Raw genomic sequence first — 26,991 nt, 5'->3', positions numbered from 1 at the left:
ATCTTTCATAGAAATCAATAGTAGTGGTAGTGGGAAACATATATTACATATTGGTGTCAACACAAACTACTTGCCATGGTAAATCGCTTGTATAACATGTATGATTTGACCATGAAAAACGAGGAAATATGGGGACTATCGGAACTCAAGCGGATTTTCAAGTTCGATGCAGCTTTACACACGGTACTATTTATCCTCACCTACCGTATATATAACGAAGCTTTTCTCAGCGCTTTGGACGAAGTATACAAAGTGGTCTCCACGGATATTTGCTGGATGGGATCATAGACTATTTATCGAGAGTACGATTAATCAGAGATGATCCATCAAGAGCATGATGATTGAATCAAAATCAGCCCAAACACTGGTGGTAAGATTAAACACCGAACAGGAAATAACGACAAATCGAACACAATCAACGTTATAGATGCTGTTAAGCTGCGATTAAAATTCTCAAAACAAATTTCCTTCTTACAGCAAAACAATCAGTGCTATATTGACAGGATTGACAGTTGACCATAGAATCGAAGCATACAGAGTGAATAATAAAAGAGTTACGCAAATGCGCAAAAGAAAACTAGCACCACTTAATTCGCGATTTAACGCTGGATGTCGGCCGTCAGATGCCACGAGAGTGCAATGATAATGTTTTAATTTAAATCCACCAAAACACATAGAAATGTAAATTTTTAATTTTCCTAACTTAATCAATATACTAATTTGAATTACAGGTCTTTTCTCCTAATGAAAAATAACTTTGATGAAGAAAATATGTTTAGAACCATTGAACAATAAATAAAAGATGAATTTCTTGCTTCGTTGACGTTCTGTAAATATAACGTCTGAATCGTACTTTATCCTCATTCTAGCGCAAACATAAAACTAGTGAACCCCTTCGTTAGATTTTTAAGATGATTTCCTAATTAAGGGGGTTTTTTACTCATAAAATGGCGGAAATGCTATTTTTCACGAGAATTTCGCTATTTTATGTCTAGTTTTGTGTTTTTGCACGATGAAACCCTACGACGCCGTTACATTTGATGCTGATTTAAAACACGTTTAGAACTTGTTTTAAATACATTCAAAGTTTTCAGCACAGACACTTAGACCCGATAGATTGGGGAAAAATACATTTGAATGCAGTAACGCTGAAGGCATGACATGAATTTTAAATTGAATAGAACAACCGCTAAAACTGCTGCTGGGGACAGCAAGTTCTAGTTTTATAATTCTCAGTTTTATATTATAGAACTGTCAAAATTATGAATCTAGAAATGAAACACTCCTGAACATGCTCTAAATTCTGACGAAATTTAAAGTTTATTTTTTGATAAATGTACAATACTTATGTCTTCCAAATCAGGCATGAGTAACGTTTATTTACTTTGTTAGGGTGCTTACAGAGTGGCCGCGAGAAGCTGACCAGGAGCTGGCATTGACATTAAAATGCGAGATGCGAGAAACCTGCTTGCAGCATATCAAATGGAACCTGTCAGAGTAAAAGCAGGCAGTCGGCGCCGATCCGCTCAGCTTTCACTCTGACATCATCCCTTTGGTTTGCAGCAAGCAGGTTTCTCGCATCTCGCATTCTAATGTCAGCATCAGCGCCAGCTCAGCTTCTCGCCGCCACTCTGTAAGCACCCTTAGATTGGTCTGCTCCATATGGTATTTTTGGCTTCACACTATTCGTCTCTCTTCCTATTCACTCTGGCACATAGGACCTTTTCAATAAGTTTGCTAGTTTTATAGTTTTGCGAGCGTCGTAGCAATGTTACCTGTACATTTACCTAAGTCGACATAATATGACTTTTACTGTGAACCGTATTTACCACCAATACGATTATGCTGTGAAGCAATGTTTGTAAACACGGCTCACAATAAAGGTCAAACTATGTCGACTTCGTCAGCGTGCACCAGGCTAATAGAATTGTTACCTCTTTAATTCTAGTATCTTTAGTCATTACCGTCAAACAAAACATTGGGTAGTAAGCATCGTGAAATTTGTCATAGCAATGTATTTTGTTTAGGAAATCTATCTGTATTTGCTTAGGAGATTTATTTTGCTATAAAGCGAATTATGAATTTAATTAAATTTAAGTTGCAAATCTAGATTAAAGTAAAATTACAAATCTTCTATTCACGGTTAGTACTATATGAAAATATTCAATAAGTTATAAAAAACCACTATTTTGATATCTTATAGAAAATGCATTTAGGATCACTTAAGGAGTATAGGAGATATTGGGAATCACCGTTATTGCTAACCAGCTAATGCAAAAAGACCGTCATTTAATGTAACGAGAAGAGGATCATAAAAATATGGAAAGGATCGAAATGTGATATAATTAGATACGAAAACAAATGTCCGTCATAAAGTTTCGAACTTACTTTCGGAATTTATTGCGTATCCTTGTGCGTCATACTCTTACTAATCGAACGTTATGGCATGGTTTCTCTGAGAAATTCCTATTTAAGGGCTGTTCATACGTGGCCGTAAAGGTTACTATACACTTCGGGAATTACTACGCTGATGCAGATGAGAGGTCAGTCAGAAGGTTTCAGTACACCTCGTGGATTTTAGGACGGGATTTCGATCAGGGCAAATTTTCCGCCGTAATCTTTCCAAACTGTCAAGCCAAAAGTTTTACTGCTTCCAAAAAATACCAAACCTCATGAAAACATAATTTTTCCTGCCGGAAACAATTAATGTTACATTGTTTCCGACCAATTTTTTTGTGTGGAGAATTTTTAAAATCCGTGACGTTTTCCGCGGTTGGGTTTTACCTTTTATGACGAATTTTAATTTTTCCGTCTCGGAAAATGAAAATCCATCCATTTGAAACACACGGGGAACAAAATCCCGCGATCAGATTCTCGAGGTTTACAGTAGCCTTAAGAAGGAGAGAATATGCTTGGCCAAGCTTTAAGGATCATAAAAAGCGTTTCAAAGACCGGGAAGGTAGGTTGAGTTCAAGTTTTAGTGCTAAGAGAATTGACACTATACTGCCTATAATCGCTGATAAGTCCATGTAGTTAGTGAATCCCATAGCACTTGGGACTGACATGCGATTATGGGAAGGATATCTCTCTTCAGAAAAAAATAGTGTAGATGTGTGGCACCCAGCGACTGAAATATAAATTGATCTGCTGGGTCTCTGATGCAGGTAGTGATAAAAACAGAAGTACTTGCTTAATTTATTTTCATTTCCATTCTCTTGATCTAGTTTATTGAATTTTTTTACTTGTTTCGGTTAATTGCGAAGCGGCAACTACGAATTGTATGGTCATACTTCATACTTCGGTATCAGTTAATATTTAAAGCATCGAAACTATATAAGTAAAATCAAGTAAATCTTTCATAGAAATCAATAGTAGTGGTAGTGGGAAACATATATTACATATTGGTGTCAACACAAACTACTTGCCATGGTAAATCGCTTGTATAACATGTATGATTTGACCATGAAAAACGAGGAAATATGGGGACTATCGGAACTCAAGCGGATTTTCAAGTTCGATGCAGCTTTACACACGGTACTATTTATCCTCACCTACCGTATATATAACGAAGCTTTTCTCAGCGCTTTGGACGAAGTATACAAAGTGGTCTCCACGGATATTTGCTGGATGGGATCATAGACTATTTATCGAGAGTACGATTAATCAGAGATGATCCATCAAGAGCATGATGATTGAATCAAAATCAGCCCAAACACTGGTGGTAAGATTAAACACCGAACAGGAAATAACGACAAATCGAACACAATCAACGTTATAGATGCTGTTAAGCTGCGATTAAAATTCTCAAAACAAATTTCCTTCTTACAGCAAAACAATCAGTGCTATATTGACAGGATTGACAGTTGACCATAGAATCGAAGCATACAGAGTGAATAATAAAAGAGTTACGCAAATGCGCAAAAGAAAACTAGCACCACTTAATTCGCGATTTAACGCTGGATGTCGGCCGTCAGATGCCACGAGAGTGCAATGATAATGTTTTAATTTAAATCCACCAAAACACATAGAAATGTAAATTTTTAATTTTCCTAACTTAATCAATATACTAATTTGAATTACAGGTCTTTTCTCCTAATGAAAAATAACTTTGATGAAGAAAATATGTTTAGAACCATTGAACAATAAATAAAAGATGAATTTCTTGCTTCGTTGACGTTCTGTAAATATAACGTCTGAATCGTACTTTATCCTCATTCTAGCGCAAACATAAAACTAGTGAACCCCTTCGTTAGATTTTTAAGATGATTTCCTAATTAAGGGGGTTTTTTACTCATAAAATGGCGGAAATGCTATTTTTCACGAGAATTTCGCTATTTTATGTCTAGTTTTGTGTTTTTGCACGATGAAACCCTACGACGCCGTTACATTTGATGCTGATTTAAAACACGTTTAGAACTTGTTTTAAATACATTCAAAGTTTTCAGCACAGACACTTAGACCCGATAGATTGGGGAAAAATACATTTGAATGCAGTAACGCTGAAGGCATGACATGAATTTTAAATTGAATAGAACAACCGCTAAAACTGCTGCTGGGGACAGCAAGTTCTAGTTTTATAATTCTCAGTTTTATATTATAGAACTGTCAAAATTATGAATCTAGAAATGAAACACTCCTGAACATGCTCTAAATTCTGACGAAATTTAAAGTTTATTTTTTGATAAATGTACAATACTTATGTCTTCCAAATCAGGCATGAGTAACGTTTATTTACTTTGTTAGGGTGCTTACAGAGTGGCCGCGAGAAGCTGACCAGGAGCTGGCATTGACATTAAAATGCGAGATGCGAGAAACCTGCTTGCAGCATATCAAATGGAACCTGTCAGAGTAAAAGCAGGCAGTCGGCGCCGATCCGCTCAGCTTTCACTCTGACATCATCCCTTTGGTTTGCAGCAAGCAGGTTTCTCGCATCTCGCATTCTAATGTCAGCATCAGCGCCAGCTCAGCTTCTCGCCGCCACTCTGTAAGCACCCTTAGATTGGTCTGCTCCATATGGTATTTTTGGCTTCACACTATTCGTCTCTCTTCCTATTCACTCTGGCACATAGGACCTTTTCAATAAGTTTGCTAGTTTTATAGTTTTGCGAGCGTCGTAGCAATGTTACCTGTACATTTACCTAAGTCGACATAATATGACTTTTACTGTGAACCGTATTTACCACCAATACGATTATGCTGTGAAGCAATGTTTGTAAACACGGCTCACAATAAAGGTCAAACTATGTCGACTTCGTCAGCGTGCACCAGGCTAATAGAATTGTTACCTCTTTAATTCTAGTATCTTTAGTCATTACCGTCAAACAAAACATTGGGTAGTAAGCATCGTGAAATTTGTCATAGCAATGTATTTTGTTTAGGAAATCTATCTGTATTTGCTTAGGAGATTTATTTTGCTATAAAGCGAATTATGAATTTAATTAAATTTAAGTTGCAAATCTAGATTAAAGTAAAATTACAAATCTTCTATTCACGGTTAGTACTATATGAAAATATTCAATAAGTTATAAAAAACCACTATTTTGATATCTTATAGAAAATGCATTTAGGATCACTTAAGGAGTATAGGAGATATTGGGAATCACCGTTATTGCTAACGAGCTAATGCAAAAAGACCGTCATTTAATGTAACGAGAAGAGGATCATAAAAATATGGAAAGGATCGAAATGTGATATAATTTTTCTGCAAGCTAGAAAGGCCCGCATGCTAGTAACGTGAGGTGAGGTAATGTGTTTTTCTTAAGATTTTTATCAGTGGTCTTTCTATTTAGTCGTAGGTTATGTAATAATAAAGCCAACATTAAAAACTATTTGGAATTAGGAAAATGTGGCACAGGCGGCGGTATTGCAAGATGAGGGTGCTAGGCGTTTTGAAGTTTAATGAAGCTTGTGAAATGCGATTAGTGCATGTGATTGGCTTTATAATTATAATTGAATAAAAGTAATCTGTTCAAACAAACTACAATGTGTAAATATCTTGGGTAAAAAATTAATAAATAAGTGAAATAAAATATATATATATATATATATATATATATATATATATATATATACATACCATCGGACTGTGCACAGGTTTCTTCGAACGGATGAATCGTTGTATCTAGAGAAACCCACGTTTCGTTTGATTCTAGAAGCATCAGCAACTTGTCTTTAAATACTTGAAGTACTAAGTCGGAAGTTATGCGGCACCCATCATGTTCAGTTAGTATTTGTGTAACATTTTTTCCCAACGCAGTCGATCCTGAAACTCGAAATATTTGATATAGCTTATGAATTTTGAATTGTTGAATATGGCTTACCTTCACCCAGTAAACTTGCTGTACTACCAAACGCTGGAATAGCATAGCGATGTAATCGTGTGGAGTCGCAGATTCTAAACACTATCAGAGAGTCCATTTTCAACGTGTATCAAGATAGAGATGGGTTTAACAGAGATTCGCTAGTTCATAAGTGGAATTGCATGCTTAGTGAACAAATACTCATTGTTGCCTTCAATATAAAAATTCAATGGAGCTCGATCAATTAGATCATTAATGTTTTTGATCTCAATTGATAAAGATTCCTTTTGAATTAAATATAGTCCTTTCTCGTGAATGTTCAAAACAGCCTTGCGTTTACCATACATGAAAATATTGTTTGTTTTCTTTTGATAAATCAAAAACTGAATTTCTATAATAAAAAAGTATTCTCCATATTGGTCATGCTCCAGAAAAACATATTGACCCTTCTTGTAGCTGTAACCACAATAGGCAGAATCTTCAGAATACACATTTTGATCGTCCAAAAGGTTAAACCTGTTCAAATGATATTTGACCGAGTCTGGCAAATACTCTATAGACTCTACGAACTTTTCTACTAACAAAACTTGATCGAATCGCATGTTTTTCATGTTTAGCAAGCCTTGGTAATATTGATGTTGCTCGCTGCAGAACTTAACAACGTTTTTGAAGTTCAACGTACTTCGCAATGCTCTTTTGAAGAAACAATGCTTGCGCTCGCAAAAGAGTGTACAATATGACATTAATGGCCCCATCCAAACTATGAGTTGAGGGTAATGAATAGTGAAATGGTGCTTTGGTTTTAAGGGTGCATCAAACTCTTGCGTCCTTAGCTCGAGATATTCCCTTATAAGTGATGAGAGTAAGTTAACTTGTTCTTTTGAAATCACTGGCGATGTAATAATATCTGTTAACTGTTTGATTAAGAATAGCATTACCACTAACGGGTTATTGAAATCTATTGCTTTATCAACAAATATAAATGGTAGTATCTGAATTAGATGCCAAGTGTCACAGGCCTTAGATTTGATATTTTTCATTTTTCTAGAAAAATCTAAAGTTATTTTAGTTTTCAATTTAAGTTGCTTGCAAATGCTATTAATTTTTGCTTGTAAAAAGTTACTGGAGAGGGTTTTCTCTTTCACCAGACGTTTAAAAATTAAAAACAAATCACTGTTAGCCCATCCTTCGAAAAGATCATGAGCAACACAAGGTGGCGCTCCATAATGAAACATCTGAAAATAATTTAGTTCATTGAGGACGCAACTTCCTTTTACACCTCGATACGGTATTTCAGACGGCATACTAATGATCCTGGACACGTCCTGTGTGTTGCTTTGGGGTGTTCTTGACTCAGCGATTGTAAAACAGTCATTTGTGAAAGCTTGATGCTCAATATAGCAGAAACGGCAAAAAAATGCACTCCTTGAAAAATTCTCCGTTAGGCCTGCCAGTTGGTGGGCTCCTAAATTATCGTTCATTGTCGTGAAAACCGAACCGTAAATTCTCTCTTCATAGCCCCCACCATTTACAAGAATTCCATTCTCTTCAAGGCTTTTTATATCTTCAACCAGTCTTCTAAAGATTTTTTCTGTACCAAAATAAGCAAAATCTTTCGATTTGCATAGTAACACTAAATGGACGTTTTCTGTAAGATTGCGCAAGTATGGATCTAAGTTTCCAATAACCATGTATACACATTCTAGCTTATGGCGACCTGCTGCATTCCCGATTGCATTCACAACAACTTCAGTTGCGTCTTGATAGATGAATAAGTTCAAAGTTTTCTGACTAAAAAAGCCGCTGGTTTTGTATTTAAGACCATCTGTGTAATCTTTTATGTAACCAGGACCAGAATGCTTTTCACGGAACACTGCGTTGTAAATTTTTTTGTCATTCAACATTGCCGTTAGAGTTCCCAAGATCGGAATATAGTAGTAAAAGCAATTGTTATGGTCATTATTTCTTTGGAGCGACACTTGGACAGGAGAAATGTACGAAAAATTCTTTTCAAAAAAAATTTTCCGAATATGTGAGGTACGAAACTTCCCCCCATTCCCAAAGAGGTGATCAAACAAGTTATTGGAACACATAGATTGTTTGATCTTCCCTTTCGCATTCACAGAGAGATCAGTTTCCTTAACCAGCTCTTCATATTTTAACTCTGAATATTTTCTTCCAACCGTAACAGCTTCCTGCATAGAATCCACTATTTCCTGAATAACAACGTCAGTAACATGATTTTTTGAAATTAGCTTCAAAAATAATGTCCCAAAGACTACTTCAATACTTCGTAGGACGTCATTTAATTTTTCTTCGAGGGTTTCCTCTGTTTCCTCGGTTTCTATTTCCACATCCAACGGGAACTGAGGGATCTGCTCGAATGCAAGTAGTTCATGTTCGGGAGGGGAATGTTGTTTCCTGGTTAGGTGCTTTAGGGTTGTCATCCGATGATAATACATGTTATGAATCCTGAGAGTGTTCGATGTGGCAAATGGTTTGTTAGTCCGGCATTTCAAAGGACAAAATACCGGATGTCCTTCTGAAATATGGCGAGTCATATGTTTGGTCATTGTTTTAAAGTCCGAGGATTCGAATTCACAGGTCAAAAGTGGACATTCCATCTGCAAATCCTTCTTCCTTCCTATATGGCGCTGACGAAGATGGGTAACGTAACTTCGAAAGTTCTTGAAAATCAATGCACAACTATCCATCGCACACTCAAAACAGTTGTTTTTCTTGTGTAATCGAACGTGTTTTATATGAAACTCCGTATTTTCGGTCGCAATACCGCAGATTTTGCACACAATCGCCATATTTACCGAGACTTTCACTTTGCGAGTTCTAATGGCGCAAGTAGCAGACGACATTTGGGTGAACATCAGCTTTCGGTGCATGTTAACGTTTTTTATGTACAGGAAAGAGTAATTCTATGTTGCTGAGCACTGAAAAAAATATGCTGGCTGTATTTTTGATATCATTCATGTAAAATTACATGGGAGGCGGAAACAATTTAAACTTAATGACGTACATTTCAGTAATTGAAATGATTTTTTTCTGATAGGTCTTATTGCACATAGAATTAAGTCATTTCGCGAATTACGTGTTGTTAAATATGCGTCATATTTGGATTTATGTCACCAATAAAATTCATATTTTTTTGGTGTGTACGGTAGTGTGCCAATACTTATGGTTATCCTGAATTTTCAAACCGGACACAGCTCAAAAGTATTGCACCTTAAAAAAAACTCCCCATGCAAAATTTGAGCGCAATCGAAAAACAATGTCATGAAACTACGAGATCGGGTGTAATGTTAAAAATATGATGCAAGGAAAATTATTCAATTGATATGGAGCCTGAGGTTTTGAAATGCAATTTTTTTGAATGCCAAATGTTTTAAAAATCCATTAAATGTCGAGATCTGGTGTCAATTCGAAAAAAAATCAATTTTCTGACATTTATTTGAAAATCTCAGTTTAAAAATTAAAAGTACCAGAGAGGCAACTTTTGTCAAAACATTTTTTTTACATCAAGATACAATAACTGCACCTAAGCTCAGCTAAGGAGATACAAGATCCGTATGTATTTCTAAGACATTTGGTACAAAGCTAAAGTTTTGTAGAATTTTTTCGAGATGCTAATGCTGTTTTGGTGCGCCCGGTTATTAAATTCGATGGTCATGGTTATTTCCCATACATGCCATTGACACCCTAATATACAGTTTTCTGTCGCCTTCAAACACCTATCGTTGACTGATTTCATAAAAATACATTTAAAGATTTGTGATTGATATTTACATGAAATGAATGACAATCAAACATGAATGAAGTAGTTGGTAGGTATGCCATTTACATGTAAACAAATTATTGTTTGATGGTCGAATTGAAAAGGAAAGCCAGCGTAAACACTAAAGGGGCGCAAAACTGAGACTTCGCCAAGGGCGCCAGAAGACCACACTACGGCACTGAGTGTTATAGTGTCGTCGTAAAAATCAAAAGTGAAAGTAAACAAAAAGAGGCTGTCACTTACTTACATCCTAATCTAAATTTTCTCCAGAATTACATAAATATGTAATGATCTGGTCGATTGGATTACTAGGTCGTAAATCTTCGTATTAGGATGTTTGCTAACGTCGTATGACCAAAAACCTTCTTTCGTACAGATTCACCGAGCTGTGTGGTGCGCCACGACGTACCATTTGACCAAATTACCTCACGTCCCAATGTTATTTATTTTTGAAAAATAAAGTAGTTCATGCGTAGCTCTTTTAGGTAACCTACAGCTAAGGGCCAAATCACTCGACATATTAAAATTAGACTGAATCACATATGAAAATAAATCATTTCGATAAGACCAATAAGACAAATTGCCATTTTCAACAACCAAGCAAATAGCGACGTTGAATAACATTTTTTCCAATCTTGATCAAATCCGATTTCCTGGCTGTCTAGCTCCATTGCCACAACAGTCCCGCCCAGTATTTCAATCTATCTTAATCACTGGCCTTCCCTCTACATCTATTCATTTTTGCCGGAGGCAAAACAATTCTTCCTGCCATTGGCACTCAATTCTAGTGCGCAAGTGGCAGCTCACGTAAACATAATCCAAGAAGCAAACGCCCATCCTCGACACTCGACCGGGCATCAGTCGGCACCGGCATGGTGGTAGCGATTCAATGCGCGTAAAATGTGACCGCCCCGAACCACTAATCCACAAGTAGCCGAGGAGAGGAAGTTGCGGTAGCTACGGTGAAATAAAAATAATAAAAAATTGACCGCGAAACGCGTGCGCAAGATAAGCCTCGGTAGCAGCAGGCAGTCAGGCAGGCAAGCAACGAAACCGCCACCGAAGGCATTCGAGTTTTATATTGGGCTGCGGTTATTTGAAAAATAAAAGCCGATTTGTATTGTTATGACAATGGCTTTGTCGCTATCAAAAATTAAACGATGCTGATTCATTATAACAGATATTAGTAATTGGCCAGACGCTGCGGAGGTGCTAGAAGTAAATGAACATGCATATTCAGAGGTTAAAATATTCGCTCATTCTCACGACAAGCAGTTTATCGCACAGTTTTTTCATCCTTAGTAGGCACGGACCCAACTTTTCACCTTTCAAGAAATTGCGAGAATTTGCTGACAATGCAGTATGGAAACGTGATAATTTCGCAGCTTCGAACCTCGTGATAAATTAAGTTCAAGAAAAACCATTAATATATTGCATTATAGAATTTATTTCCCCACACTATTGCAGTATTTTCATTCTAAGAATCTGTATCTACTCATTTTTGTGATTTTTTTTGCGAAACCATTAGTTATTCGGCAGTTTTACATTAGGCGCAAAAATATCATCTCATATTATACCGCGAAAAGATGAGATCCAATGCTGTCTTGTCGAGAAAAGTTGGAGAGCAAACAATGTTACATCGTATGTTTGCTTTTTTATTGCTGGTCGAAGTAGGTGAAATATCGCCTTATTCTGTTCACGAATGCGAAAATTGTAAACTCTGTGCATATTACATATGTATTATGAGTTATCTCACAGAGCTAGTCGAACCGCGCAACATATTATTGTTGGTGATTTGCTAACAGTTTTTTCGTGGATCATCATTTTGTTTCATTGAAGATTTGAAAATTTAAAATTTGAATATTGTCAAGATGCAATTCGTGCAGCAGAATTATAGCCATAAAGAACTTCACAATAATCCCTACCGAATTATAAAGCAATTCAATGCATCAAAATTGGGCTGATCATGTGAAAATCAATCCATTTCCATCTCACACGAAACCTAGTTGAAGTTTACAAATAATTTGAACTAGTCCAATTTACTTCTACTATACCACATTCTAACCTTGGCGCAATTTCCATCGTTCAATCCAGTAAAAAGCGAACGCACGTGCACTCGGCGGTGAAGGATTTGCCTTACGTGTCTGGTCAATTTGATTGACTATTTTTAAATTGACCAAGCTCCGACATGGCAAAAGTCGGAGACCTTAATTTTTTCAATTATTTATGTTGGTGCCAACTTCAAACGAGCAGCTGTCCCCTCATCCATCCACAAGCGTTGTTTGGTGCAATTCGAGCCGCCGGATTCTCTAAACTCTGCCATCGGTCGTTGCGGAATCGTCAGCACTTAGTTGCACCTACCAACGTAGGTTTACAGCAGCACTCTGCTGGGAGCGCGTAGTAGTGTTATGGACCACAGGGTACCTCTCACAGACACCAGAGGTGAAAGGTAAAATCAACCCGAAACGGAGTGGAATACAAACCACCACCAGCGTACGAGCTGTTTGCCGTGCCAGCCAAGCCTAATGATTTCTCGAGAGCATCAACCGTCAGACCATTATGGGGATCCTCAGGCACCCAGCAGGTCCCCAGATGACCAGGTCTGCTGTCGAGCAAGGGTAATGGACACAACACAGCCGTGATTGATTAACTCATCAATTAGCAAGGCTAAAAGGGTTCACTCAATTCAATTAGCGTGAGACCCCTTGGAAAAGGTTTCACTCGTATGGTAACCTACCGGAGGAAATTGAAAACGGGAATATATGCCGTATCTACAATGTTACTCGGTTGGACGAAAAAGTCCAAACGAGCGCATCGGTGGTTCAGTGGTAGAATGCTCGCCTGCCACGCGGGCGGCCCGGGTTCGATTCCCGGCCGATGCAAGCAATATTTTACATGTTGAAACATTAATTGCAATTGGCAGTCGTTTTTACATGTGTTGGTTCTTACTGTGCACCGATGTCAAGGGAGCTTATTTTTTGTTTTAGTCAACTGCCCAAATCTCTGTTTGCAATGCTGTCATATTTCTACATTACGCAAACTAGGTCGACGTCTTGGTCGATCTTTATAAATGAATTGCGCTACTGAGACCATTTTTTCTCTCGTAAAACCTAGCTATTACTTTTAATTAAAGCTTCAATACCACCAGGTTATGAACACATTCTGTAAGGTGATTTCATGGGAATCGTTTAAAGATTCCGGAACAATACTATTGTAATGTTACTATGTTTTAATTGCCGCAAGGTTCTACTGTATCGATTTTGTTGATTATTTTCGGCAAATTTGAGACTAAGAGAAACGAAAGCAATAAAATTGAAAGACGGATAGGTATTTTAGAGCGAATCAGTTATAAACTTAGAACGGAAAACTAGGACTAGGCAGGCTCATATGGACATGATCGAAAGGAAATGTGAAGAATTCTTTGCCTTCTGCTAAGTAGGATCGGTGCGGCACTGATAGCTTGGTGTCGATTGAATGCATACGTCACGGCTTGATGCTAGCAGAAAGGGAGAAGAATGATCGCATGGTCGTTCTAGGCGAGGATTTGTGAAGAATTTTTTGCAGGCGTCTGCGGTAAAACATGATGATGAGTGATGTTCTACCATAGACCATGCGGTAGACTTGGGTGCAACGCCCAACTCCTACTTTAGCAGAAGGCAAATAATTCTCCGCATTTCCTTTCGATCATGTCCATATGAGCCTGCCTAGTCCTAGTTTTCCGTTCTAAGTTTTAAAACTATCCGTCTTTCAATTTCATTGCTTTCGTTTCTTTTAGTCTCAAATTTGCCAAAAATAACCAACAAAATCAATACAGAAATACTATTGTAAGGCGATAAACTTTTTGGAAACTGAAATTCCATTGTCTACTCAATTTATAATGTATCATGCACGCATTTTAAAAATTACACTATCATTGTTTTTTCTAAGCTTTCTCACATGAACAATTAATCGCATAATACTGCGTTTATTTCGTTTGAGGACTGAATTAGGTAATTTCAATGAAGATTTATGACTTCCTCACATATGGAATTTAGATCAATTTTTCTATTTTTCTAATGGCCTGCAATCGCAAATATAAAAACAAACAGTTTGTTTAAAAGTACAGAATGGAATGCTATAAATATTTGTTGATGTACTCGTTTTGTTTGTTCAGTGTTTTCGGAACAACTAGAAACTGGGGCTCAGATATGTTTGGTACAAATGAATTGTCTGAGAGGAATAATTACTTCAGTTCGAATTCGACTCGAACAAGTAAATTTACAATAAGATAAACCGGATAAATCAGACCACGACCCAAAACCCAAAATTTCATTCCTGAGCGCCTGATTTACATGCAAACTAGTATGCATGCATTAGCTTAATTTGGTAATATGGGGTCACTTTTATACGGTACTATGATATTGTGAGATTGTCTTTCGAAGAATTGCAACGCTGGAGATGTAAAAAAAATCCTTATTATTAACTCGCGTTAATTTTATTAATGAACGCACATATCAAAACAATATCATTGGAACACCCGCAGTGCTGGAAAAAAAAAGTTTTTGGCATTTAATCCGATCTATCGAACTTTGAACAGCTTTAACTTGTTTTAGAGACATTCTAACACCAAACATCCTTCGACAAAGTTGTTCAGCATATCCAGGACTACATTTCTATCTAACTGTTAGCATACTGCAGTAAGAATTGAAAATGCAAAATGTTAGGTTTTCTCATACTAATTTCAAACGCAATGCGCTACGCCAGGTCAAAACCAATCGACCCCAAATTTTGCACAGTTATTTGAGACCCCAAATGCTGTTCTGAAAAAACGATCATTTTGCCCCATTCTAATACAATATACATCTGCTCGGAGGTCTGTAGGAAACGAAACTGCGGACATACAAAAATCTTCTTGGGGAGTCAAGTAGCACAGTTGGCATTATGGTCGTCGAAATGCTACTCCAAACTGTTTTTGGAGTGCATCACATCTTTACAACAACTGGCAACTCGGAATAAAGCGATGATATTCTGGGTACCAGGCCACCAACGGAATCGCCGAAGTGGCCGACGAATTAGTCAGGCGTGGTTCATCAAACATGTTTGTTGGACCAGAGCCATTTCTAAGCATATCTACCTGTGCCATCCAGGGGCGGCGAAACACTTTACGCCCGTGTGGGTAGAAAGCATAGGGTGAGGGGTCCATTAGTAAGGATTTTTTCTCTTTTTGCAATGCGCACGCTTACAGTACATTAAATCACGTTCGTTTATGCAAATGGAATTGTGGTACATCGATGTTTTCAAATGTGTGTAGTGCAAGATACATGCGTTGCACATCTAAATTTTTTGAAATGGTTCAAAATTTCGAGTGGGTAATTACCCACTCAGTTATTTTCGAGCGGGTAGTACTACCCATACTACCCACGCTTTCCGCCGGCTCTGGTGCCATCAAACTAAAACTTTCGACTTGGGCAAGAGACCAATTACTAAATGACTGGCGTTAAGCAGCAGTATAGTTTCCCCTGCCGCACTCTCTACATCTCGTATATAGGGTCACTTTTGAACGCAAATATGATATTGTGAGTTTGTCTTTCGAAGAATTACAACACTGGAGATGTAAAATGATCCTTATTATTAATTCACGAAAATTTTATTGATTATGTGCATCATCATCCATAATGTCAGAGTAAAATATCGTCGTGCGGCATCTCTCCCCTACAATTGGGATAGATGCCGAATTGCAGGTGAAATGCCGCACTCGATGGCGGAAGATACGTAGCTCAAATGTATTTTTTTTTTCACCTAGGAATGTCATTAAATGATCATTTGCGTCAGGGATAGGTTCTTAATAAGGTATATCCACAGACTACCGGACCTAACACAGTGACATATAGGATTATGAGTCCATTTATCTATATATTTAAACGGGCGTATCTAAGTATTAGTAGCTTCGGATTATTCTTTAAAGATTCAGGCACCAATTTTCGCATTGATTTATAGTAAATTTTAATGAATTGATGCTTTTTCAAAATGAATCTTTCAAGAACAAAGCTAAGTTATTTAAATTCATTGTTGGGAGAAACAACCAAAAACTGCTTCTAACGAACCCCTACCAACACATAGAAATATATCGCTCGTAAAAACATATAAATAAATAGTACCCTTAATTAAGTTACTCAAACTAAATTGTTACACAAATACTTTTCAAATGTTGAATAACAAAATAAAAACATAAAAAATGAGGGCTGTTGTTTGCTTCGCTCGAATGTAGGTCTGACCGCGGTAGAGGTAGAAAGTAGACTGATGATCGCATTTAGACCATCAGATCATTTTTTGGTTTTGCAGTAATATCAACTCTGCGTAAAATATTCAGGATCCCGTTTAATACGGTTATGCAGATGAAGAAGTGCACTGGCTTTGCCATGCCATGCCATTCCACTGTAGTCCACCGTCCTGTTGAGTGAACATTAGGGCATCGCAATTTTTTTTATATCGATGGTCTTTCAAATTGTGACAAATATCAAAGTAAACTCATATGCCAAATTTCACATCATTTGGATAATTTTAGACCCCCGCCCACTTCATTTGAAGTTTTGGTACTATGCAAAATACGAAGAAAAATATGTAAAATACAATAACTTTTGAAGTAGCACTCAAAAATAGCATTTCATACTTTAATTTAAAGATTTTTTTTGTCATTTTAAGGAGTTATATATGTTGAGGTCGGCAAAAAATCGAAATTATTTTTATTCCTCTATCGTAAAGCTCAGGTTCTTAAGAATGTTATCTCAAATTTTTATAGAGTTCGGAGCAGTGGACGCAAAGTTATAGCATTTTTCATCTTGCTCTCTTATGGAGGTGTTGCTTATACTTGAAACTTTAAACGCGATTATCTCGAAATCATGTTTCCCAAAAGTATCATTGCGGTGACTACGATTGCCGGAAAAGTTTTCAACCGATCTCAAAACATTTTTTTTGACTTGTTCGTAATTTAACTGCCGTGTCCTTGAACGATTCCATTTTTCGTCAAAATTTTCATATTATTGTTATGATTTTTTTTAAAAAAATTTCAGGTGAAAATAGTGATTTTTTTTGGAAAAATCGTCCCTGTTTCCAAAAAGAAGAAATTTTTCAATCAATCGTTTAAGGACACCACCGGTACATATACTAATGATTTTTTTTAGCTTGATGGTTTCTGTTGAGCTGTTGGACTGGAATCGTAGTCACGGCAAACCTCTTTGAAAAAAACGCGATTTGCGGAAATTGCTATAGCTTCGACAATTAATAATATATTTTTATTTTCTCAAGTGCACTTTGCAAATTGGACATTGTACTAGGCTAAACGTATAACAAGTATTTCGTAAAAATACCTTTATAAAAATTCAAACTTTTCCATTTTTTCCCGCATTTCAACATATATAACCCCTTAATGGAAGTGTCTTCGTTTCCCAAAAAATAGGTAAAGCTATAGTTTCGGAGTATTTTGTTCCTTAGTCTTATTAACCATTCTGCTCTTTGCTGCAAATCATACATATTTTGCTATTTTTCTAATGAGCAAGTCTCAGAAATCAAATGGAACTTTTGCGATATTTTTCAGAATACGAGAAGTTGCAGTTTGTAGGGTATTTTATCATTCATATTAAATTTAAACATTTTCTCGAGCAAATATCTCTAATATTCTTCAATCAAATTTTATTAAAAGTGCCTTATTGAACGTAAAAAATTTTAGGGAACAAAATAGAAGAACATTTACCATCAGTAAAATTCAGATACATTCGATTTTTTTGACATTTCATCTCGATTTAATATTTAATCATTAAATGGTCGGTGTTAAATCAAATCATATACAAAAATATAGGGTAAGGTGGGGCAAATCCGACCGTTGGGTAAACCCGACCCCCCTCTGTTACCGAAAATCAGAAGCACTACGCGAACTAATATCAATGTTGTCGTGTAGAGCATCGAAAATAATCATAATGGTGGTATGACAGCATTTTATTAGTCTACATTGAGATGCTCATACGACAAAAAGTGTGTTTTTACAACTTTTGATTTGACTTTTGAGCATCATTGACTACAGAATATTTCTGATTGTTAAAGTGATTGCATAATAAATGTAAGTGGATTTAAATTCTTTGATTTAAGTGGTACAAAGTGCATAGTTGAATTTAGTTCAACCTTTTTCATATTTTTTTAATTGCATCGTAATGAAAAATGACGCGGTGGGGCAAATCCGACCTCTAAATATTGGGGTAAATCCGACCGCTTTTTTGCTAAGAAAATTTTTATTTATCAAATTCAAATATATTTTTATTGTTGTCATTTATTATTTTTATGCAAAAGTGTTCATAATTACAAACGATAGATACAAAAACGTGATGATTATAGTATTCGTCGAGCAATTGCTCCGATGCAAATGGGAATATCATTACGTGCTACTGCTCGTGATTTTAGCATTCCAAGATTGACATTGAACTCCATTTTCTTTATTTTCTCTTTTCTTCTTTATTTTTCTGAACTAAATGAACCAAAAACATAGGGGGTCCGGTTTACCCCACCATTTTTGAAAACAGCAAAAATGGACATTTTTGTAAAACGCTTGTATCTCAAGATATTCCCAAGATCTAAATAAAATGCTATATATAGGAAGTTGCCCAGGAGTCAAACCTTTAATTTGGTATATAAAACGACTTGATCCGATGTAAAATGAGCATTTTACGGCCAAAACCATTTACTAGGTCAGATTTGCCACACCTTACCCTACACTAAATAATGATAATACATATAGTTGAGATCAATTATATTGTCTATTTATTGATGTAGACAACTCTATTTTATATTCATCGAGATATGGCCTTTTGAAGTAAACATTCCAACTTTTATTATTTTTTTTAATTTGCACATAATATTTAACGTTTGGTAGACAACCCTATTTTCCTATTTTTTCAGTGCACCATATAAATATCACCTTTTGTACATTATATTTGTGTAATGAAATGGTAAGATCTTCCTTTAAAAACCGACACGTATAAACGATCTAAATAGTCAATGGACAAACATGGATTCACGCTTGAAGTCTGGTAGAAAACCCATCTATGACCGCATACCACATCCAAACCGTTGTAACTTTCGATTCTGTCAATGAAATATTTTCAAACTTGCAGGGTATATACTTGAGTACTATATCTTTCGAATCCCAAGTACCAAATAAGTAGTCAAATATTTTTTTTGTTTATAAAGATAGGACCAAACCCGTGGGTGTTTGCTGGTAGCCTTATGAAATCTCCATGTCACCATATCGCTCGAACCTCTCGATGGATCATTTTGAAATTCACTGAGAAGATGCTTGGAAACTGTATCTTTCGAATGCCGTACGCCAAATTTATGGTCATTTTTTGTTAATAACGGTTTTAGGAACACCATGATGTAACAATAAACAAGAATTATGGCAAAAATTATTTTCCAATCATAATGTAAAGAATGCTGCGATTCAAACTTTAAACTCGTTTTTCTCGAAATCAATATTTTATCAGTTAGTCCGGTTTGACTTAACACCGACCAAATAGCACATAACTCCATTTAGCAGTCAATTATTATTTAATTTACCATTTGCAGTGTAAAAATGTTCGGGAATTACATGGTAAATGCTTCATTTTAGAAAATACGGGAAGTTGGGGTATTGGGGCATTTGATTTGGTTTCTAATTTCAAAAAAATCTGTTTTTTCTGAATTTTTTCAGCATCGAATCTATTTCCATTTTGTTCCTGAGAGTTTTGTACGTTCTACTTTTAATAAAAATTGATTTAAGAATATTGAATGACAAAATGCCCTAGAATCACTTCTCGTATTCTGACAAGGGTCGCAAGGGTCCCGTTGGATTTCTGAGATTTTTTCACATTAGAAATCTGCAAAAACCTTGATTTGCAGCAAAGAACAGAATGTTTATTAAGAAGGAGTTTTTTTGACAACATTTCTAAAAATTCCAGCTTCCTCTATTTTTTGCGAGACGAAGACACTTTCATTAAAATTAATTTTTTCATTAAAAAAAGTATAAATTACAATTTTCCAAGTTCTGCTTCAAAAGTTACAGCATTTACTATATTTTTTCTCACTGTTTCCCATAGTATCAATGTTAAAAACTTCAAGCGAAGTGGGCGGGGGTCTGAAATTAGCCAAATGATGTGAAATTTGTTATTTGAGATTACTTTGACATTTGTCGCTATATGAAAGAGTAGGCCTTTGAGATTTCAAAAATGAGTGCTTTTTGCCGTGTTCTAATGACCATCGAATATCAATTCAATAGGGTTCAATATAAAAATACCATTTGTTTACACTCTTTGCTGGATCGATGATTGGGAGAGCGAAAATATTGCTGCATAGACCATTCGCTGTGGAAAAACTCACCGCGTAATGCGCACACATACTCGTGAATAGGTTAAATATGTAACAGGGCATAGCATATATGAAATGAAAAAAAAAAATAAAATAACAAAACAAATTACTATATAATATAAATAAAATAAATAGAATAAATTAACTAAATAAAATAAATAAAGTTAATAAAATAAGTTAATAAATCAAAAATAAAAATAATAATTTTGTAAATTAAATAAATTATATAAATAATATAAATAAAACGAGCGAGATTGCATTTGTTAACTCTTGTTTCCTAGTTCAGTATCACCTAAATATTGCAAATTAAGTCAAATTTTCGTTAAAAGTTTTGGACTAAAAAATGCTCGGTACAAAAAGATACTGAGTAAAATAAACAGGGTGACTGATATGAAAAGCTGCCACCTTCAACCCGTATATCTTTCAAACTGCTGATGTAAAATACGTCAAATGTATATAGATGATAGCTTAATCTAATGTTGGAAATCCACCACTTTTCGAACATCTCGTTTTCTAAACATTCAAAAATCTAGATTAAACGGCTAAGCCGCTCAGTGTAGAGAAGAGTGGGCACACTTGATCCCACTTTCGTTTATTTCTAATCACTTTTCAATGAAATAAAAATTTAAATTGCTAAATTCGCCATTTTGTGGTCAATTTGAATTGTAAGAGCTATGAATAATATGTAAATCCGAATACTATGCCCTGTCAGTAATATGAACAAATTTGAAAATAAATGCAAAACGAGATTTTTGTAAAAACGTGTGGTAACTTGATCCCCTGACTACTAGAGCTAAAGAAACAAAGCCCACTATGACTAATAGACACGAATGTTCAGCTAATCACCTGTCCTGGCAAATTAATTAATTAGACTACCTTATTAGATACACGACAAACTTTAATCACAGTAGAAAGTCAAGACAAGTATTTGCGGTAAATCAGTGCTGTTTAACTGGCTTTCCAACCTTCAGTAACTTATACCATAATTTGTTCACTAAAAACCATTTTAGTTCAACAAATAGTGCCAGGCTTTTTATGAAATTTTTTTTCTATTCCTATACATTTCGAAAATGTTTGAGAGAGCTAATGGTAGAGATCAAGTGTTCCCAGTGTTACAGGGAACAAAGATGCCTATTATATGAGGTGAACAAAATTTATTTTTTTTGTAGGTGTTTCGAAACTTTTTATTCGAAAAACGCTTTTTTCTAGGCAAAAGCCCTTAATAAGTAATCGTACTTGAAAATATTCTTATAATAAAATGTTCGTCGATCTCATACAACCGTTTAAAAAATTGTAAAAAGATGTTCGAGATGGATATAATCACATATTTTCTAAAAAATTGTACAACTTTTCCAAACCAAATGTTGTACATTAAATTTGTTTTTAAAACATCATAATCGACCAAATATTTCATTTTCTTTTTATATTGTGGTAATTTTTGATGTATAAATTATGAGAAGTGTCCTCACTCTCCCCTATAGAAAGCATTCGAAGCAAACCTATTCGAAGCAATGACATTCGAGGTAACAGATTTCGAAATAATCGGGAAGAATCAATGGTATTATGTTTTAGTTTTTTTGCTGGGTTTATGTTTATGTTTATTACCTTCACCAACAAGCACCTTGGCCCCAATGGTGGTTGCTTAAACTAATTACATTTTAAAATTGACAACATTTTCGCTTTTATAGCATTCCGCGTCCGGTTGAAGTCGAAGGCCGTCGCCACACTGTTAAAAATTCGTTGGAGTCCGATTACAGCGCTCTGGCAACCATAGTTGGTTCTCCTGAACGGAACTCGCAGAAGGGAGTTATTACGTAGAGCTCGAACGCGGGCTTGAAGATCCAGACGTCCGAGGATTGTAGGGCAATCCACTCTGGCAGAGAGTAAGTCCGAGACGAACAGGGCTCGAGAGCAGTCCCTCCGAATGCTGAGTGTATCGAGGTGTATAAGCTGGCAACGGTTTTCATAGTGTACATATAGTAATAAGAAAATGTTCAGTGATGTCTATTTATGCTATCATGACAATACCCAGAAGGTGTTCATTTAACTCGTAACACATATTCAATTCGTTATTATATTTCGGGAATCCATTAACCCAGATGAAAGTTTTATCAGATTTATCATTTCTGATACGGCCAAACGATAAAAACTATAATTTGCACAATGTATTTACACCAACGGAACCATTTTTGGTTACTACGTTGTCCTATTGTGTACGGCAAAACCAGTGTGATGCGGCTTGGCTGCAATACCGAGGCCTATGAACCGAAGCGACGCAAAGCCGCTGAGGATCCGCTGGATGAGGTGGCCCCCGACCTGCGAAGTGGCAGCCTCTCGCAAAAAAGCCTGTGATCTACTAGTTTGCCCGGTTTACTCAAACGTTGGGGCTATAAAGCAGTTTAGGCCCGACTGAGCGGAGCGATGTCGAAGAGCACACGAATAAAAGCGATGTGGGGTAGCTACAATAGGAGGCAGTAATAAAATGTTTATTTCATTACAATATTTACACTTAAAATTAAAAAAAATGGATTAAGAGGGTCCTCCACTCTCGAGGTCCAAAATTGAGCTGAACTAAAGTGCCACGTAGAGTAGAGTGGGGTCAAGTACATCAGTTTTTTGGCGAGTTTTTTTTTGTAGCCAGCTGGGTCATCTGTAATCAGAATATTTCTATTTTTCATTGTCATAGTTACGTTGACTAAGGTTTCTGGAGAGATTTATTTATTTTGTGATTTGTGAAATTTATACAACAATCTGTAATTTGTTTTAAATTTTGACATAATTTTTTAACATAATAGGGACTATAGAAATTAAACAAAATATTTTTTTGCAATTCACGCTCGAAAAATTAAAACGGGATGTTTACTGAATAATGTAAAAAAATATTGAAATCGGACCAATACTTTTATGGAAAGTCATATTCGGTAGCTAGAAATACACTACTTTCGAAAAAATGTGTTTAAATATAAACCACGGTGTACATTTTGGATCCCACCCAGTTAAACTCATTCCGGAACCGGGTCGGATTTCTGAATGGAGTCAGTATGGATTCCAAATCAAATGCAACAACCGAAATCCTTTCTGTGGTGTATTCTCATATACAAAAAGAGTGAAATTAAAAAAGCAATCGATTTTTTGAAACCGCGTGAATAGAGGACCAAGGTTTATTTTGTCTTGGTTGATTTTACATGACACAAGAAAAACGCTTTTAATTGTACACGCTGGATAGGAAGAACTTTGAACAATAACAGGTATCCCGAGCGGATCAGCAATAAGTTTCTGATATGAGTAAGATGTAGCTCGATGAAATAACTCTCATTTTGACAAATAACTATTTTTTCAAAATGCGCTGTAAACTATCAATCACCCTTCCCTTACGATATCGAACACTTAGCTGATGCTGATAATATAGCAACCAGTCTATTTACTAAATCGCAACCGCTCACAAATATTTGCGCGGTTTCGTCGATTTTGAGCGAAAAACTAGAGCCTGTCGCAAAACGCTGGAACACCCGGCGGCCCAGCGGGGCAACAAAACGAAAACGCGATCATTAGCCGCCGATGCACATTTCTCAGATTTGTATCGCGTACCGATGGCTGCTCCTCTGTACGATTAATTAAATTAATCAGAAAAAAGAGCTAAATGCTCTTTAATTATACACAGTGGCAAAAGTAGATTACTGACTGGTCGGCCACCGGCAACGAGAAGCCATTATGCGACTTCGCGAAAGGCGAGGCCCGCTGGGCTGTACCAAATCGAAGAGCATCGACAGCGATCGGCGAGGTTAATTATAGAAATCATTATCGCGCCTTGCCGCCTGGGCTACGAGACAGGGCTACAAAAACTAAAAATCAGCTTCCAGCTTTGGGCAGTAAAATAAGTGAGCACAGATACGACCCCTTCCTTGCAATCGATGCGTACAGCAGTGGAAGCGGACATGATCACTTTTGCGGTCTGTCTGACCGCCTGTGGTGGTTGTCACGAGGCCTGCATTGAGTACCTACACTGCTGCCGGTTCTCAGGAGGTGGTGAAATGCGAGTGCGCATTCACGTTGGCCAACCGGGAGTAGCTGCATGTACACCTAACCTCGGTGTACTATAGGTTTGACCTACACCGGTGCTAATGATGTTGGGATGGGAGCGCTTACGTGGGAAAAGTTCAAATCGTTTTGTAATCATATATGTAATAAATTACGAGCGGGCATCCGAATATTATACTATGCGGAGAAAAGCCAGATGTTTAACTATTAAACGTATTAAATTAGTTATGTGTTTGTGTTTCGATTTCGTCTCATCAGATTTTGACACCAACTTAGTGACAGAACTAAGTTAGCATCGGGTTGACACTAGCTCCAATAAACGAAAACACTATTTGTGTTTCTGAGCAAACCCACAGTTATGCGTGATGTCCGACAAGAAAAGGAGTTCTGATTACCGGGTCTGCTTTGTTGCTTGTATTCGTGGTTGAGTTGTGGTTTCGTAATGCAAGTGTCTTATGCTTTGAGAATTTTTTAAATGCAGCTCGTTTGGCAGTTTTTGAACGACTAAGTTTATATCCAACAGCGTGCTGTCGTAGTCAGCGTTTTTAAAATCGTAGACGATAGAGCTAGATACGTCTTCAAAGTCCACTCCAAAGTTACCAGCGAGTACAAAATGTAGTAGATGATGAAGACGCACATGCTGCACTAAAGCAGTCGGGGTGTAGTCCCGGCCACTTACAAAGCAGAGGTTCAATGGAAGTCCATTCTGGTTGATGACATTATCAATTTGCCGAAGAGTTGCGCTGCTGTAGCTGTCCAGAACACAACTGGCATTGTTTATAAGCGAAGATTTTTAAATATCCAATCGTAGAAATCCATTACTTGCCTGGCACCACGTCAAACCAGGTAAGTTGAAGTCGCCCAGTATAATAATATCATCAGACGGAGCGGCGATCGAGATGATGAAAGGAACAAACAATAGATGTACATCGATTAGGCTGGAATCACGAATTCTGTTAGGTGGAAAATACACAACGCACAGCAACAAATTGAGATCGGCAAGTTTCACTGATATCCACACTTGCTCGGAGCTCGCCCACTGGGCTTTTATACCATGGCGAACGGCGATAAGCACACCACCACCTGATGTCTTTTGGCAGTTAAGGGCGTTGCGGTCACAGCGGTAGACATCGAATGTAGAACCAAACACATGGTGAGACAAAGTATAGTTGTCGAGTCACGTCTCGGTCAAGGCGATGACATCATAACAGCAGCCCTTAGTTGCGAACAAATAGCTGTCCGTTAATAAATTTCAGCCACCAACATGGTGAGCGCGTTGGCAGGTTCTTTCATCAATCCCGCAAACAGCACCGGAGCAACTGACGGTGGTGAGGGATTCGAGGCATCCCAAATCAACTGCGTTGCGACACAGAAAACGACGATCGTCGTTAGCGAGATACATGGTTGACATCTGGTCACAAGATGTCGGAGTAAAAGGTAAATTGCTGGAAGCGAAGAATGCAACAGCGCTTGCAGTGTTCGGATCAGATGAATACTTGCCATTTGTAACTGGTTTAAAGACCCTTTCACCCATCCTCACACAAGACCGGGACGACTGATGATCGCTGGCTGCAATTGCTCGACTGTGGCGAGGGGATCCAGAGCTTCCTTAGTGTGCGGTGCGTCTCAGTATGGCCAATGGCGCGATGCAGAGAGCAGGAACGGGACGGTAGTAGCTTATGGCGAGAGTCGGACGGTGAGCTAGAAGCGTGAATCGGCTTAACCGTTGTATCGATACAATTTGTATAATACTTGCCGAGAAAGGCGGCTTGGAAAACCCCATCTCCACCCACACATTCAGGACCCGGACTACTGCTGAACGCTGGCGACAAGGACTCGACTGTAGCGGAGGGATTGCGGGCTTCCATAGTACCAACAGCGTTGCGCTCCAGTATGCGATCAGCATCGACACTTCTTCACAATGGCAGTGTAGCTTGGAATAGTGGCATTGCCAATCGTTGCGGAGTCCTCTGCAAGACCATTGAAGGGCAAGGTTGCATTAGAGACATGTTTCACTTGAAGGCGGAAGAAAATCAGTCGGTGAGCTCCAAATGTTCTGGGTTCGACTGTCCTCAAATTTCCTGAACATGCGGCCATATGTCACGGTTACGAGCTGCGTCACGGTACTTTAGGTGAACTCCAGCTTTGAAGGATATGAAGTTCAAACTACGGACGTCTATGCCTTTTTTAACAAGCGGAATAACCTTTATCTCCTCGTTACAATTTAGTCCTTCTTTGGACATTTTTTGACAGTCTTCTTGCTAACGCTGAGATGAAAGTGGGAAAGATACAGCTAGAACAAAGGGTACGGGAGGTGGAATCGTAACAATGTTGCTATTATCGACTAGCTTTCGACCGCCAACAAGAATATTGCTCGGATCAGGGCCATTCTCGTGACGACGTTTCTAAGGTGGTCGGGAGGTACCGGAGTTTGGCCGGAATGGAGTAGCTGTTGAAACTTTTCTTTTTTTTTTTTTTTCAAAAACGGCTTGTTAAATT

The 26,991-nt window shown here is 37.2% G+C and overlaps 1 protein-coding gene and 1 non-coding gene across 2 annotated transcripts in view; both read left to right on the top strand.

The window, feature by feature from the left end:
* Positions 1–26,991, top strand: part of LOC131692808 (Krueppel-like factor 12) — a 585,807-nt gene that overhangs the window by 274,402 nt on the left and 284,414 nt on the right. The window lies entirely within an intron of this gene.
* Positions 12,898–12,968, top strand: Trnag-gcc (transfer RNA glycine (anticodon GCC)). Its single transcript has one exon. It is a non-coding gene; the product is annotated as a tRNA-Gly (tRNA).

This window comes from Topomyia yanbarensis, chromosome 3, assembly GCF_030247195.1.
Source record: "Topomyia yanbarensis strain Yona2022 chromosome 3, ASM3024719v1, whole genome shotgun sequence".
Classification (NCBI taxonomy): Eukaryota; Metazoa; Arthropoda; class Insecta; order Diptera; family Culicidae; genus Topomyia; species Topomyia yanbarensis.
Note: the sequence above shows the minus strand (reverse complement) of the source record. Positions and strands in the feature narration are given on the sequence as shown.